Raw genomic sequence first — 15,172 nt, forward strand, 5'->3', positions numbered from 1 at the left:
ACTTAGGCGATTATTGCTGGTGAGTACAGATATATTATTTATTCTCGACGAGTTTCTAACTCATTTATTTCATTATTTTAATATTCTCTTACTTTTTCACTTAAAATCGCCTTGTAGTGTTCGACGTTGTCTGCTCCTTTGTAGAATTTTACGCAATTACCCAAGAAACTGCTACAGTTTTATATTAATTACGAAACAATATTGGATTTAATATATTTAGCCTTATGTTTTCTTGTGAATTCATTTTTAATAAGATATTCCCGCATCGTACGTGTTCACTTAAAATTTCTCAAACTTTTGTGCTGATATATTTTATCCATATACTACATTGTTACATTTAGTATACGTGCATGTGTGTATGTATGTATTGAATTTGCTTCACTACCTTCGTTGCTCTCCTCCACTGTTGTTTTATTGTTGCCTTTAGCTTTATCGACAATCATTTCTTTTTACAGATGGCGAGAGTGAGGAGTTTGCTTTTTCTATATACAACAACATACTCTTGGTTTCTACGTCTACCGTTTATATCCCCTTGCACTGCCACCACTAACTGCTTCCAAACACAAAAACAGCCACAGCCACAACAACAAAGAGTGAAAAGTTTTATGTAAATTATAATACAAGAGACACGTCTTTCATGTCGTTACCGCACTGAATTCAAAATAGAGACTGAAGGCAAAATTGTACTGTGCTGGCAGCCTCACAAACGTAGGCCATTCACACGAGTTGGACTCACGAGCTTGTGCATGCGACTCGACTCTCCCTTTTAATATTTGGCTCGGCTCATACAGTGAGTAGGAAAGTTAGTAGCACTACAGTTTATCAGTTCACTCAACTCTCCAACCACACTTGTGAGACACTCGAATATATTCATACTCAGGAACATGTTCGTGCTCGGGGTTTCCGTATATGTAAAGTTGTGTATACGTACATAAATATGTATAAACATATCAATATAATCGTATCCTACAACTTGGTACTACATACTATCGGTACTAAATACTGCACGGTCAGTTCTGGTTTTGTTAGCCTTTGTCACCGGAATGCCCACATGCACCTTTTTACCTCTGCCACCATCGCCATCTCACCATGTGTGAGTTTTTGTTTGCGTTCATACTGCATACTGACGAGTGTGTAATAATTATATTGAGCAGAGAACAGTGCCTTTAAGTACATGGATGGAACGGTGTATTGAAGGGGAGAATCATTTGGCCTGAGCGTAAAAGCAAGCACATGACAGCGTTGCTGCAATAGTCACCAACAACCTTGCAACCAGCAATTCATGGGCGAATATAACAACCAAGCTAGTAGATATGTTTATATGTAAAATGGTTACATATGGATGCTTTGCTAAGCAAATATTATATTCACATTTGTTTTCATTTGGTTGGCCAAGTAACCAAAGTGATTTATCAAAACGATCGCTTCTTTTTAACATTTTGTTTCTCTCTATTCTTCGGCCGACTGCCTGCGCCGTAGGTTTGGCATATTTTAATACTTTACACTGCACATATTCATTAGGTGCGTAAATCGTATATGTCGAATTCACCCTTCGCGTCTTCATCCATCACTCCACTACTACGTCGCCGCATATGGTCTCACCCCGGGCACGACCCCGAAACACATTGAGTCGCTTCTCATTTTCAGAATGGGGTCAACAAACTGCGTTTCAAGTCACTTTAATATTTTCGACCAATAACTTGTCATTGTTTGCCGCCGTTTGGTGAAAAGCGACGTCTTGCTGAAAGTACGCAGTACTTCATAGTTCCTAAAAACGCAGCAGCATGTGCTGATAACCAAGTAATATTTATTATACAGAAATATTTATTATACAGTAAACTGCGTAGGCTAGCTCATATGGTCCACAAAGTTACATGTAGTGAAATCCGGACAGGTAGTCGGAAAAACTGAAAGGGAAAAATTAACATTTAAACTCGCTGAAATAATATTGAGTGTACAGGAAACTGAAATTTCCTTATTAGACTGGCCCAAAGTAAACTCCAATGAGAATCTTGCTAAATCTTGACAATAAAATTTTAGTTAAAATACGCTCCAGTGGCCTTGCCAGATGTTATAGGGTGGTCAAGTGCTACATACCAGCGATGTGAGGGCTTTGTTGCGGTTTTGGACCATAATTGTCGAAGTCTGTAGAGATAGTCGTTTATTTTTGAACACGAGCCATGGATGTCATTGCCGGACACTAATATCGAGCAATCGTCAGAGTTTCAGATCAGTGAAACTCCCTCTAGTTTCTAAGAAAGCTTTGAGATATAAAAGTAGAAAAACAAGAAAGAAAAGACGCCACCCCTTCCTTTATCCTCCTCTGCTTTGAAGTTTGGTCTCGAAATCCGAATGTTGTTGTTGTAGCAGCATAAACATTCCCCATACTTACATACGGGGAATACTGCTGGAGTGACAGTTCTTGGCCGGATATAAATCCGGGTCGTTTCGTTAACGTAGAACCGACTGTCGTGGAAACGTATCACCTCTTCAGACCCGGTGGGAGAGTTGTAGTGTGGAATGGCTAACTGTATCGAAAGCCTTTCATAGGCCCAAGGCTGGGATTTGCTATAATGTAGCATGGGCAGTTTTAGGCAACTATAGCGTCTTATTTAATTAAACTTGATAGAGATGTTAGGGAGTGGTTCAGGAACAACCTTTATAACTCCCAATTATTCCGGAAATAACAGTTTGGTAATTATTTACCTTCAAAGTGCCCTCGCGAACTTCACTACAGTTTGACAGATCATAATACATATTTTTCTAAACTTATACACTCACACGCGTGTTTTTACTTATTTTTATACTTGTATTCGAAATGTTTCAATGAAAATTAAATGCAAATGCATTTACCCATATCATCACTTTCCAATTTTAAATGCGAATAAGAATTAATTGGAATTGACAACAGTTAGTGTTGCCGGATGCCTGCAAATAAAAATAAATATAAACAAAAGCGAAGTATTTCAGTTCAATTTCTGTGATGGAAATGGGGGTTATTGTGCCTCCTTACTACACACACGCATATGACGTTTCCATTTTGGGTTCATTGGTTTTAACGTAGAAAGGAGTTATATGCAAAAATACTGTGGATGGCGTAGCCGGAGTTGTACTGATTAGGGTCATTCTTTTGAAGCGCGTCCGAAGGCCACCCACGCGGAAAAGAGTTCTATGCAAAAATACTGTGAATGGCGTAGCCGAAGTAGGACTGATGAGCGATATTATATTGAAGCGCGGCCGAAGGCCGCCCACGCGAAAAAAGTTCTATAAATTTACAAAAACCCTTCTGGTACGCTCCCGTAAAATTCAATTTTATGTTTCTCATGTCTAAACTAAAGCAAAAAATATTGCATATTTACAAACTGAACGTGTCTGTCAAACTTCGTTCTTATTTCAGGTGTCTGGCAACACCAACTTTTCGCTAAATTACACAACTTTAACAATAAATTACTTAAAAACTATAAGCCTCCGAAAGGTACGGTTTGCAGTTTTAAGACGGGGATACACCCCTCTATCCCCACTTACAACCTTTTTTGAAAGCATGTTACATTAATACTAAATTTTTGCCAGGCCCAACTCTACTAGGATTGTTCTTTCGCACAGGCGGTTTCGAAAAGTTCAGCGTTTATCTGTGTTTTTAATTCGTTAAATGCTAGGATGATATTGTACTGTATTGGTGTACTGTATCAGGTGTTTCATGAAGATGGGCTCCTACTTCCCTACTGCTCAAACGTCTTCACTACTGGGGAAAATAGTTATCGGGCGATAATATTTCGCTTGGTTGTCGGGTTTCCCATGTTTCAGCAGTGGGATCACTCTCCCTCTTTCAACTTATCAGGAATGATGAAAGTATCCCCAAATTGAGATCTTTTATCCGAGGATCCTGGGCATCGGCCAGTCGTAGGTGGTTTTGTACAGTTGTTTCCACTTGAAATTAGTGAAAAGACCTTGCGGAATGCATGTTCACCTACGCGTCCTCAGTGGATTCCGCGTAGCTGACCCAATCAACTTTACTAAAATTAATATAAGAAATAAAATCGGCTAATCTATCGATCGAGACAACGGAAAATGGTTTGAAGCCAGAGATAGCATAGGGCGGCGTTTTATGCTATTAATCAGACCAGCGCTAACAATTGGTAGGTTGTTGTAGATGCTTACTAAACCCAGTCAGTGCGGTGTAGTTACCGGTGGCTTCGACTAACTCATCTAACGGTAGACCCAGAAAATGTGCTGTTTCGACAGGTTGGGTCCAGAGGGGGAGGGGTGCTAGGTTTTTTTTTTGTATTTATTTAGATTTTACGGTCTTAAAACCTAATTTATACATTTATGTGCTTATATTCTAAGTAGTACAATAATAATATTCCTATGTGTAAAGTAAAACAAATTATAGTTCTGTCTCTGGTAACTCGTTAAAACATTTTAATCCTTTATAGAAAATATTTTTCTTATCAACTTCTGTTCTAAACAGTGGTAGGTCTAAAACTATTACTTTCCCTGAGTATATATGAATGGGTTTCATTTATGTATCTAAGATTATGGCTCAGATAATACCGTAACTTGCCCTGCTTTATATTAAAAACGAATTTCATAGCGCGGTAAAATATTTGCTGTCTCACGCTCACCCAATTCCAATCATTTCTTGTATGGGTGTATCATAACGCTTATTCAAAATGAATCGCATAGCTCTGTTCTGCATTTTTTGGAGCTTCTCAACTTGTGTGTCGCTAGCCATGAAAAAAAAATCGTTGGACAGTATATAAAATGCGGCTCAACTATTGATCTATAAACCAGACTTTATATCTCTTTCCTATGTATTTGCATGATCTTTTCACCAGCCCGATTTTTTTCGCAATCTTAATAACTGTATATTCAACGGGGTCTTCAAATTTTAACTTATTATCTATATAAATTCCAAGATATTTAATTACTTTTACTTCTTCAATTCTCTCATTTTTTATTTGTAAGCTATGGTCCCCGAAGTTAGCACTCATTGCTCTAGAAAGAATCATAAACTTTGTTTTTGTCACATTTAATTTAAGTTTATTTACGCACAACCAATTGTATAAGGAGTCAAGACCTTCTTGCATTTTTGTTACTGCTTTATGCAGATTTCTATCGCTGACTGTTAAGAGAGTATCGTCAGCGAATAGATTTATCTTGCAATATTTCAATGGTCTATTAATTTCATTAATATAAACATTAAAAAGTATGGGAGCTAGGACCGACGCATGCGATAAGCCAATTTCCACTCCTACCTTTTTTAACATAGATGAGTTTATAAGCGTTTGTTGCTTCCGGTCTGACAAGAAACTACGGAACCATTCAAGTTCAGTGTTCTCCACACCAATATATTCCAATTTTTTTAACATTATTTCCCGATCAATCGTCTCGAAAGCTCTTTTAAGGTCAATAAATACTGCTACTATATTCATTTTGGAATTGAGGTCTTCCTTCCACTGCGACAGTACCAAGTTAAGTGCAGTTTCGCATGAATGTTTTACCCTGAAACCGGATTGCTCCTTTATGAAAATATTATTGGACTCAATATAGAATATTAGTTGGTTTTTAACCACCGTTTCTAATATTTTTTCCAAATTAGTAAGGGTGTTTATAGGTCTTATAGGTCTAAGTTCCTCAGCTTTTATAGTATTTTTCACCTTCTTTACTGGTACTATGGTGGAAGTTTTCCATTCCACAAGTACTGTTGTTGACCTAAGACTACTATTTACTAGTAAAAGTGACCCATATATTCCACTGAATCCTCAATTACCCCTTCTTCTAGTTATCTCCACCCAATTTCCTCTTTGATTTCCTAACAATATGAACGATCTCGTCTGTGTTAATTTCTTCAAACTTAAACGTAGTTGAGAGTTTTTCCTGCCTTGTCAATTCAGAATCAACATTTTCAATGTTGCTATTTATGTCAATAATACTATCCACAAAGAATTCGTTTAATTTGTTACCCATCTCGCTATTATTTCTATATATTTTCCCGTTGATAATCACCTCTTTAATGTTTTCTTTGTTATCTGTGTTATTAATAACGTTTTTTAAATATTTCCACATTAAACGACTATCATATCTATTTGTTTCAACCTTGTGTTCCATATACTGAATTTTTTTAACTTTAACCATTTTCTTGTATATTTTCTTTATTTCGTTGTATTCTACCCAATCTCCTGTCATAATGGCTTTTTGATAAAATGTATACTTTATTGGTTTCGACTAATTCTCTATCATACCATTTATTTCTAAGGTCTATGAATAAGTTCTTGCGGTTTTTTTTCGAAATTTGAATTTCGGATCATTCCCATGGCTTTTAAACGTTTGGAAATGGTTGATTGATCAACTCCCAAAGTTTTTGCAACCTCTTCTTGCGTTTGAGCCGGATCTTGATCGAGCAATTCCTCCAATTCGGTATCCATGAACTTTGGCGGCGCACCCTCGCGTTCTTCGTCTTCCAAGCCAAAATCACCACTTTTAAAGCGTGCAAACCACTTCTGGCACGTTCGCTCAGCTAGAGCATGCTCACCATAAACTTCCACCAAGATACGATGACTTTCGGCTGCTTTTTTCTTCATATTAAAGAGTTCCCCGCAAAAACACATTATTTGGCACGAAATTCGACATTTTCAAGTGTGGTAAAAATATTGTTGTTTACGCTTCAAATAAAAAACTTATACTGACGTTTGTGCCTTACGACAGTAGCTCTCCAATGAATGTTTGGAAATGTGGATCGATATTAATTTTAATGTAAATTTGCTTTTTAGTAGTTAACTGTTTCGTTATGGACATCAGACAACTGCTATTACTGTATTATCTATGAACACGAGCTTTCCGACACCAGATGCCGCGAAACACCCCCAAACCAAGTCTTTTGTGCTCCATCTGACCCAAGCAAATTAAATTTTGATTCATCACTAAATATGATGGTGTTCCAAAAAGCGTCAGGCTTATTTAAATGTTTAGCAAATTCTGGCCTCTTTTCCTTTTCGTCGAGGACCCCGACCATGACGCCCAGCCTTACATAGGGTATTCCGAACAGTTTGGGGGTTGAAATAAATTTCAAGTGAATTTTGCAGGGTCTCGCACAATATGACAGCCGAAGTTTTTGGATTTTGTGCCACCGTGGACACCACAATTCGCTCCTGTTGTTCGGTTAATTTTTATGGGCGGCCAGATCTGCTCTCCGGGGCTATTTTGCCAGTATTGCAATAATGCATAACGATGTTTCGAACGCTGGACCATAATTTATCGACAAGTTTGCCAATTTAGCGATAGTATTTTTTTTTCTAAATACAGTTTTATCATTAATTGATAATTAATAATTCTAGGGAAATTTCAACACCACGTCCCATTTTGGCCTATGTCCGTTGAAATCGCGATCAAAAGTGATTGCGACCGTATGCAATTCCTAAAACGTACGAATAAGTAAAAAAGCAAGAGTGAAAATAACGGGAGTTTACCGTTACGACACCAAAAGCATGAGCTAACATAGAGAATGTGCCAATACTTTTTTGATGTGAATTTGTGCCTTATTTCACCTTACAAGGTTGAGCTTGTAAATCTATGTTGATATTAATTTTTTTTTTTTTTTTTTGTTCAGATACGTAATAAATAAATACATTTAGAAAACACCGTTTTCTGTTTTTTTTATATCATACTTTTATTAGAAGAAAAGTTATAGCACTGAGAAATTTGATTTTTTGAGTGTGCCAATACTTTTTTGACTCACTGTATACCAAGATAGTAGTATTTTTAAATTTTACGTTCTCCTGATCTAAACGCACCAGTTGTCATAGAAAATTACAAAGTATGTGCAATGTCTTCAGAAGCACTTACACGACTTTCAAAGTCAGCAAAAAGTAAAAAAAAGTGAGCCGTTTTCCTTCAAAGTGGTGTAAGTCCATTTTCACAAAAATACTTGTCGAATACGTGGTAATTCTTAAAAGTACAAATCCACGTCGTCTATGGTGTCGTAAAAATTCTTCTACAAGGACCGGGTCCAGTCAACTATTTATCAACTTAACTTGGGTTAATCGTTTCAGAAAAAGGTGTATACCTTAAGGAACTTGGCTCCGAGTAATTCCGGTAAATTAAACACAAATGTGGTGGAACGGAAACATTCCAGCTTTATCTCGCCCTTCTCCCTAGTGGCTTCAACCCTCGCTTTTCAGTATAACATTAATTTATTATGGTCATAATGGTTACACACCACGTGTATTCAGTATGCATACATACATATGTTTCTGATGATTATCTTGTAATCTTGTTGTTGTATTTTTACTATTATTGTGGTAGATTTACTTTTTATCGCTACGCTATTTTGTTCAAAACCATTTAGATATTCGAAAGCAAGCATATATCTATACAAAAACCATTGCAAAACATAATAACAATATATGTATAAATATAAACCACCAAAATATCTAAGCTTCGGAATACACATGCATGGGTATAAATGCATACATAGGTGACCAAAACAAACGAGTTAAATGCGAATACGATGAATATGAAATTAGCAACAAAAAATGAAAAAAAAAAAAGTTATAAAAGACCAAGCTCTATAAAATCAAAATGAACGCCAACGAATAAGGAAGCTTTAAAAGCGAAACGGAGAAGCAAAATAGGCCCCACACGAAACACATTTGGAGAGCAGTTACTGTATTTTGTCAGAGAAGAGTACACAGTGAGACCACTCAATTACTCAAGGCAATCGGGCAGACCAGTTACTTGCTTACACACACATGTATGTAAGTGCAACAAAACAAAATTCTCTAAAAGAGCAAGTAAATTCTTACATATAAATCCATGCATATACTTATGTATGTATGTACATTAGGGCGAAACAATTTTTTTACTAAGACTTTTAGTATATTCGGACTCCACATGAAATTCTAGGTGTATGTCAGATGTTCAATATATATACAGTGCTGTGCATATGCTAAACAACTCGCACCAAGTTTCAATAAAGTGACTATTTATTCTGAAAAAAATATTCAAACGGTAAGTATTATAATTTTTATTTATTACTTATATGAGTACAAAAAAAAATATATGATGACCAAAATAACAACTTCTTTCTCAATTAAATAGAACAACAAAACAAAATAAACTCAATTTTAAGCTGTGCATAACTTAAGCAACTGTAAAGAAAACATAGAAGCATATTCTTTTTCTCAAGTAGATAACGGTACTTTTCAATTCATTTTGCGTTGCTTGTTCGCACTTCAATTATATCAATGCAATTTAGTCGTCTAAAGGTTACAATTGTGCCAAAACTGTGAAATTAAAATATGCAGCCTGTTAAGGGGGGACCCTCATTTATCGGGTCAAAAAAATCGATTTTTTGGAAATAATTTTAATCTATTCTACAACTATTTAAGAATATACTTTCAAAATTTCAAGTCGATATCTGTATTTTTGAAGGAGTGACAAAATTTTTAACAGGACGCGACGGGTGGCCTGATCGCCTGTATCCAAAACTTTAAACGCGTTTTTCTCGAAACATCATTTTTCGATTTTGTGTACACAATTGAGAACGCTGTATTGAACCAATCAGGCTTTACAATAGCTCATTTTAAAGATAATTAAATTGTTTTCAATGTGACATTAAGTGTTTTTTTTTTTAAAAAGATTTTCATATTTTTTTGTAATTTTAAAGTCAATTTTTATGCATGAAAAATCACTTTTAACATAAAACTGGGTAAAAAATATCAATTTCGACATTTTTTTTTTAAATCAAAATGTCACATCGAAGGTATTATCCTAAAGTTTTAAAAAAAATTTGGTTTTTTTATTTCAGAAAAAAATTCAGAGCGCTAGAATGTAGGGGAGATCGGGGGGTTATGAGACGGGTTTTGTTTTTTGACCATAAACATAATATAACCTATCCATTTTTCTGCACATTAAAATTTTTTAATTGTGATTAAGTATAACAACACTTTGACAAAAGATTAATTTCTTAAAATTATAGAAAAATCTCTAAGTTTTGCCTGCCTGCTCAAAAATCATTTTTTTCGGATTTTCGCATGTTCGGGGGGTTGTGAGACACAAATTTCATCAGAAAGAAAACGGCCTGATTTTATAAAAATTTTTTATTTCAATCGTTAAAAAGGCATATATTGGCTTCTACAATATAATTGATATGAACAATATGAATAATATACCTAATCAATCAAGTCAATGAATATCCGAAAAAGAAAATATTAGATTAATCAGATTCACAATGGATGCAGGTGTAATAGCCGGCTGTTAAATTTGCACATTTCAAGTGAACAGGTCTATCGCAAGTATTACAGTGAATCGAATTGTTTCGGTTTAATTTTTTGGGCATTACACCTTTGCAGATAATACAAAAGTCTTCATCTTCAGAGTAGAATACTATTAAATGTTCCTAGATTACGGAAATAGCATGTCTCATGACCCCCCGAATACGCTGTCTCACGACCCCCCAATTGCTTTATTTTCAATGTGGCCACTGTTTTATGGATGCATTTAATATTTACGCAAAACTCTTGTTGTGGGTCAAAAGGCTACTCACCAAGGAAGGTTTTGATGCATGCACTTTTATAATTAGCTTGTTCAACAAAGTGTAAGAAACAACAAAAACGATTATCAGCAAAACTTTCAATCACACAAGTGGAGTCGCGGTATGAGGACACACAAATAACCTGCATGAACAAAATATTTGTCATGTAAATATTATGATTGAAAGCTAGCAAGAAGTTACGCAGATACCAGACAGATGCCGCGCTCTTCAGTTCAGGGCTGTGAGCGTGTCTCATGACCCCCCGTGTCTCACGACCCCCCGATCTCCCCTACACAGATAGAATGAGGTGCCATGGACGAGGTGTATATTTCCATACTTAAAATGTTTTTTTTCTTCTCCGAAAATTTTTGTAGACAGTCAAGACATTTATTAAAGTACTTTATGAATTACAAAACGTGTGAAGTTATTTTACCTGAGAAAAAAATTCCCAAAAATGATGCATTTTTCGACCGTCTAAATGAGGGTCCCCCCTTAAATACGATAATAGCTTTCAATCTTATGTTATTTCATTGTACCAGGCTGACAAAAGTCAATCTGATACTTCAAAATCATTGAAAATTAATAAATCCATGGTTTCTAGATGGATTCATAAATTTAACACTACTGGTAATGTTACAACATTAAGAAGTGGCGGGCCTTTCGTGACGATATTCAAATTAAAAAAATTATTAAAAAAAACCGTTTATTTCTTCAAAAGAAATACAGGGTGGGCCATATAGCGTATGCTTTTTGAACCACCTATTTTTTTGAGAATGGCAACACAAATGACATGTCAAATGTGTTCATAATTTACTTAAAGGTTTGACATTTACGAAACGGGACGCTATACGTTTGAACAAAATTGGGAAATATTGAAAAAATATTTCCAAAGTGGTGAGTCTTCTTCGTGTTTTCTGATTTTCACAGCGGTGGCTACGTCAATAAGCAAAATTGTCGGACTTGGGGCTCAGAAAATCCACACGTTACTGTAGAGAAGCAAATGCATCCACAACGAGTTACTGTTTGGTGCGGTTTTTGGTCTGGCGGCATCATCGGGCCATTTTTTTTTTTTCGAAAATGAGCGAGGAGCCGCGGTTACAGTAAATGGCGAGCGTTACCGATACATGCTCAACGAGTTGTTTCCAAAAATTGAAGAGGATGACATGGACGACATTTGGTTTGAACAGGACGGTGCAAATTGTCACACTCCCAAAGTTACACTCGAACTTTTGGCTACCGTTTTTGAAAACCGAATAATCAGCCGAAATTCCGATATCAATTGGGCGCCTCGGACTATTTTTTGTGGGGAGCCGTTAAGGACAAATGCTATGCGAACCATCCAGAGACAATTGATGCTTTAAGGGGGGACCCTCATTTAGACGGTCGAAAAATGCATCATTTTTGGGAATTTTTTTCTCAGGTAAAATAACTTCAAACGTTTTGTAATTCATAAAGTACTTTAATAAATGTCTCGACTGTCTACAAAAATTTTCGGAGAAGAAAAAAAACATTTTAAGTATGGAAATATACACCTCGTCCATGGCACCTCATTCTATCTGTGTACATTCTAGCGCTCTGAATTTTTTTCTGAAATAAAAAAACCAAATTTTTTTTAAAACTTTAGGATAATACCTTCGATGTGACATTTTGATTTAAAAAAAAAATGTCGAAATTGATATTTTTTACCCAGTTTTATGTTAAAAGTGATTTTTCATGCATAAAAATTGACTTTAAAATTACAAAAAAATATGAAAATCTTTTTTTTTTTAAAAAACACTTAATGTCACATTGAAAACAATTTAATTATCTTTAAAATGAGCTATTGTAAAGCCTGATTGGTTCAATACAGCGTTCTCAATTGTGTACACAAAATCGAAAAATGATGTTTCGAGAAAAACGCGTTTAAAGTTTTGGATACAGGCGATCAGGCCACCCGTCGCGTCCTGTTAAAAATTTTGTCACTCCTTCAAAAATACAGATATCGACTTGAAATTTTGAAAGTATATTCTTAAATAGTTGTAGAATAGATTAAAATTATTTCCAAAAAATCGATTTTTTTGACCCGATAAATGAGGGCCCCCCTTAAAACACGAAATCGAAGTTGCCATTCATGAAATTGGAGCCCAAACAATCGAAAATATGCTTAAAAATTGGCTTGATCGAATGCCCTACTGTAAAGCCAGTCGTGGCAGTAATTTGAACGATATTATTTTTCATTCATAAATAACAATGTTCAATCTTCAAAATAAGAAAAAAAGTTTGAAAAAATATTGATCAGTTTTTTTTTTATATAGCCGATTCAAAAAGCAAATTTTACATGACCCAGCCTATAGTTAAAACTCTTAATTTGAATGTTGATTCAAGTACAATACGAAGACATGCAATCAAACTTGGATTAAAAAGTTATAAAGCATGTAGTAAGCCAATGTTGACAAAGAAGCATATGAAGAAACGGTTTGTTATTTTTAAGTTGCTAATAGAGTAATTTTAAGTCTTTAATTCGCCAAAAAATATATTGATTGGGGGGTTGAGAAATGGAATACGGTTCTATTAAGCGATGAGGTTAAAGTCAACCCTTTTGATTCGGACGGTATGTGCACAGTAAGACATCAGAAGGGTAACAGACTAAATCCACGTTATTGTAAGCAGAATGTGAAACCTGGTGGAGGTAATGTCATGGTGTGGGCATGCTTCTCCGGAAATCGGCTTTGTCCTGTTCATCAAATTGTGGATAAAATGGACCATTTTATGTATAGGGACATTTTAGAAACAAAAATGCTTCCTTTTGCAGGATGGCATATGCCACTTCGTTGGGTGTTTCAGCAGGATAATGATCCGAAAAACACATCGAAGTTCGTTAAAGATTGGTTCAATGCGAATAGGATTCAATTACTTGATTGGTCGGCACAATCACCCGACTTGAATCCGATCGAGAACTTGTTTGCTATTGTAAAACGGCGAATGGGGCCGTATCGATATACGAACAAAAAGGCCTTGGTTAAAGTATTTAAAAAGGAGTGAAAAAGCATCCCAAAAGTTATTTTAAAAAATTCAATTACCTCAATGCTAAAAAGATGTGCTACAGTCATAAAAAATGCAGGTTCATATACAAAATATCGAAAAGTTGCTTAAGTTATGCACAGCTTAAAATTGAATTAATTTTGTTTTGTTGTTGTATTTAATTGAGAAAGAAGTTGTTATTTTGGTCATTATATATATTTTTGTACTTATATAAGTAATAAATAAAAATTATATTATTTACCGTTTGACTATTTTTTTTCACAGTAGATAGTCAGTTTATTAAAATTTGGTGCGAGTTGCTTAGCATATGCACAGCACTGTATATATAAAGGGTGGTTAAATTTCAAGGGCCGATGTTGAATGTGAACCACACCTAAACGTCAACGACACCGTTGGACTTCTTTCTTTGGGGTTATTTGAAAGAAAAGGTGTACGTCGATAACCCAGCAACAATCAATTCAAGAGCTAAAGGATGAGATATTTCACACATTAATGGCTTAGAACCTCAATTATGTCTCAGCGTCATCGAAAATTTGGACCATCGGATGGAGGTGTGCCGCCGAGGCCGCGGCGGCCATTTGGCCGATATTTTGTTCCATACGTAATTGAGCCATACCTATATTATCATAATAAAGAGAAATTACAATAATTTCCTAAAAAATGTATTTTATTCAAAATAACACCGGCACATATTCACCCCTCTCACTTTGGACCCACCCCGTCGAAACAACATGTTTCTTGGACCTACCGTTAGATGAGATCGACGAAGACGACTGGCAATTTCATCTTGTATGTTTGGGTGTTTTTTTAGAGGTTAGGTTTTCAAGTTGGCACTACTTTTTTCGTAGATGGTCTTTTTGACAGCTGTCACTTGATTTATGCTCAGTTTGGTTTGCCATTTCATAATGAATAGACTTACACCTGAACAACGTTTGCAAATCGTGCAAATTTATTACGAAAATAATGGTTCGGTTCGCGCGACGCATCACAAGAAAATTTTGTTCAGCGATGAAGCTCACTTTTGGTTGAATGGGTATGTCAATAAGCAAAATTGTCGCATTTGGAGTGAACATAATCCACAAGCCATTGCTGAGACGCCGTTACATCCTCAAAAATTCACTGTTTGGTGTGCTCTATGGGCAGAGGGAATCATTGGTCCATATTTCTTTAAAAATGAAGCCGGCCATAATGTTACAGTCAATGGAGAGCGCTATAGAGCCATGATTAATGACTTTTTCGTGCCTGAATTGGATGATGTTGATGTGGACGACCTTTGGTTCCAACAAGACGGCGCTACATGCCATACAGCCAACGCAACAATCGATTTATTGAAGGAAACTTTTGGTGAGCGCATTATCTCGCGCCGTGGACCTGTGGCGTGGCCTCCAAGATCGTGCGATATAACACCGCTGGACTATTTCTTGTGGGGCTATGTGAAGTCGCTTGTCTACGCAGATAAGCCCGAGACGATTGACGTCTTGGAAGAGAATATTCGGCGCGTTATTGCTGACATACGGCCCCAATTGCTGCAAAAAGTGGTCGCAAATTGGGTCTCTCGGCTGGAATTTATTCGAGCCAGCCGCGGCGGCCACTTACCCGAAATCATTTTTAAAACATAAT

The 15,172-nt window shown here is 36.0% G+C and overlaps 1 protein-coding gene across 2 annotated transcripts in view; it reads right to left on the reverse strand.

Annotated features, from left to right (window-relative positions):
* The window catches only part of LOC129236022 (uncharacterized), a 45,336-nt gene extending 44,674 nt beyond the window's left edge, over positions 1–662 (reverse strand). The window contains exon 1 of one of the 2 annotated variants that reach the window (XM_054870187.1): positions 386–662. The gene's annotated coding sequence lies outside the window, so the exon portion shown is untranslated. Of the gene's footprint in view, positions 1–92 lie in introns of both variants that reach the window. The other variant, XM_054870186.1, reaches the window with a different exon arrangement.
* Between the last annotated feature and the right edge of the window lie 14,510 nt (positions 663–15,172).

Source organism: Anastrepha obliqua, chromosome 1 (assembly GCF_027943255.1).
Source record: "Anastrepha obliqua isolate idAnaObli1 chromosome 1, idAnaObli1_1.0, whole genome shotgun sequence".
Classification (NCBI taxonomy): domain Eukaryota; kingdom Metazoa; phylum Arthropoda; class Insecta; order Diptera; family Tephritidae; genus Anastrepha; species Anastrepha obliqua.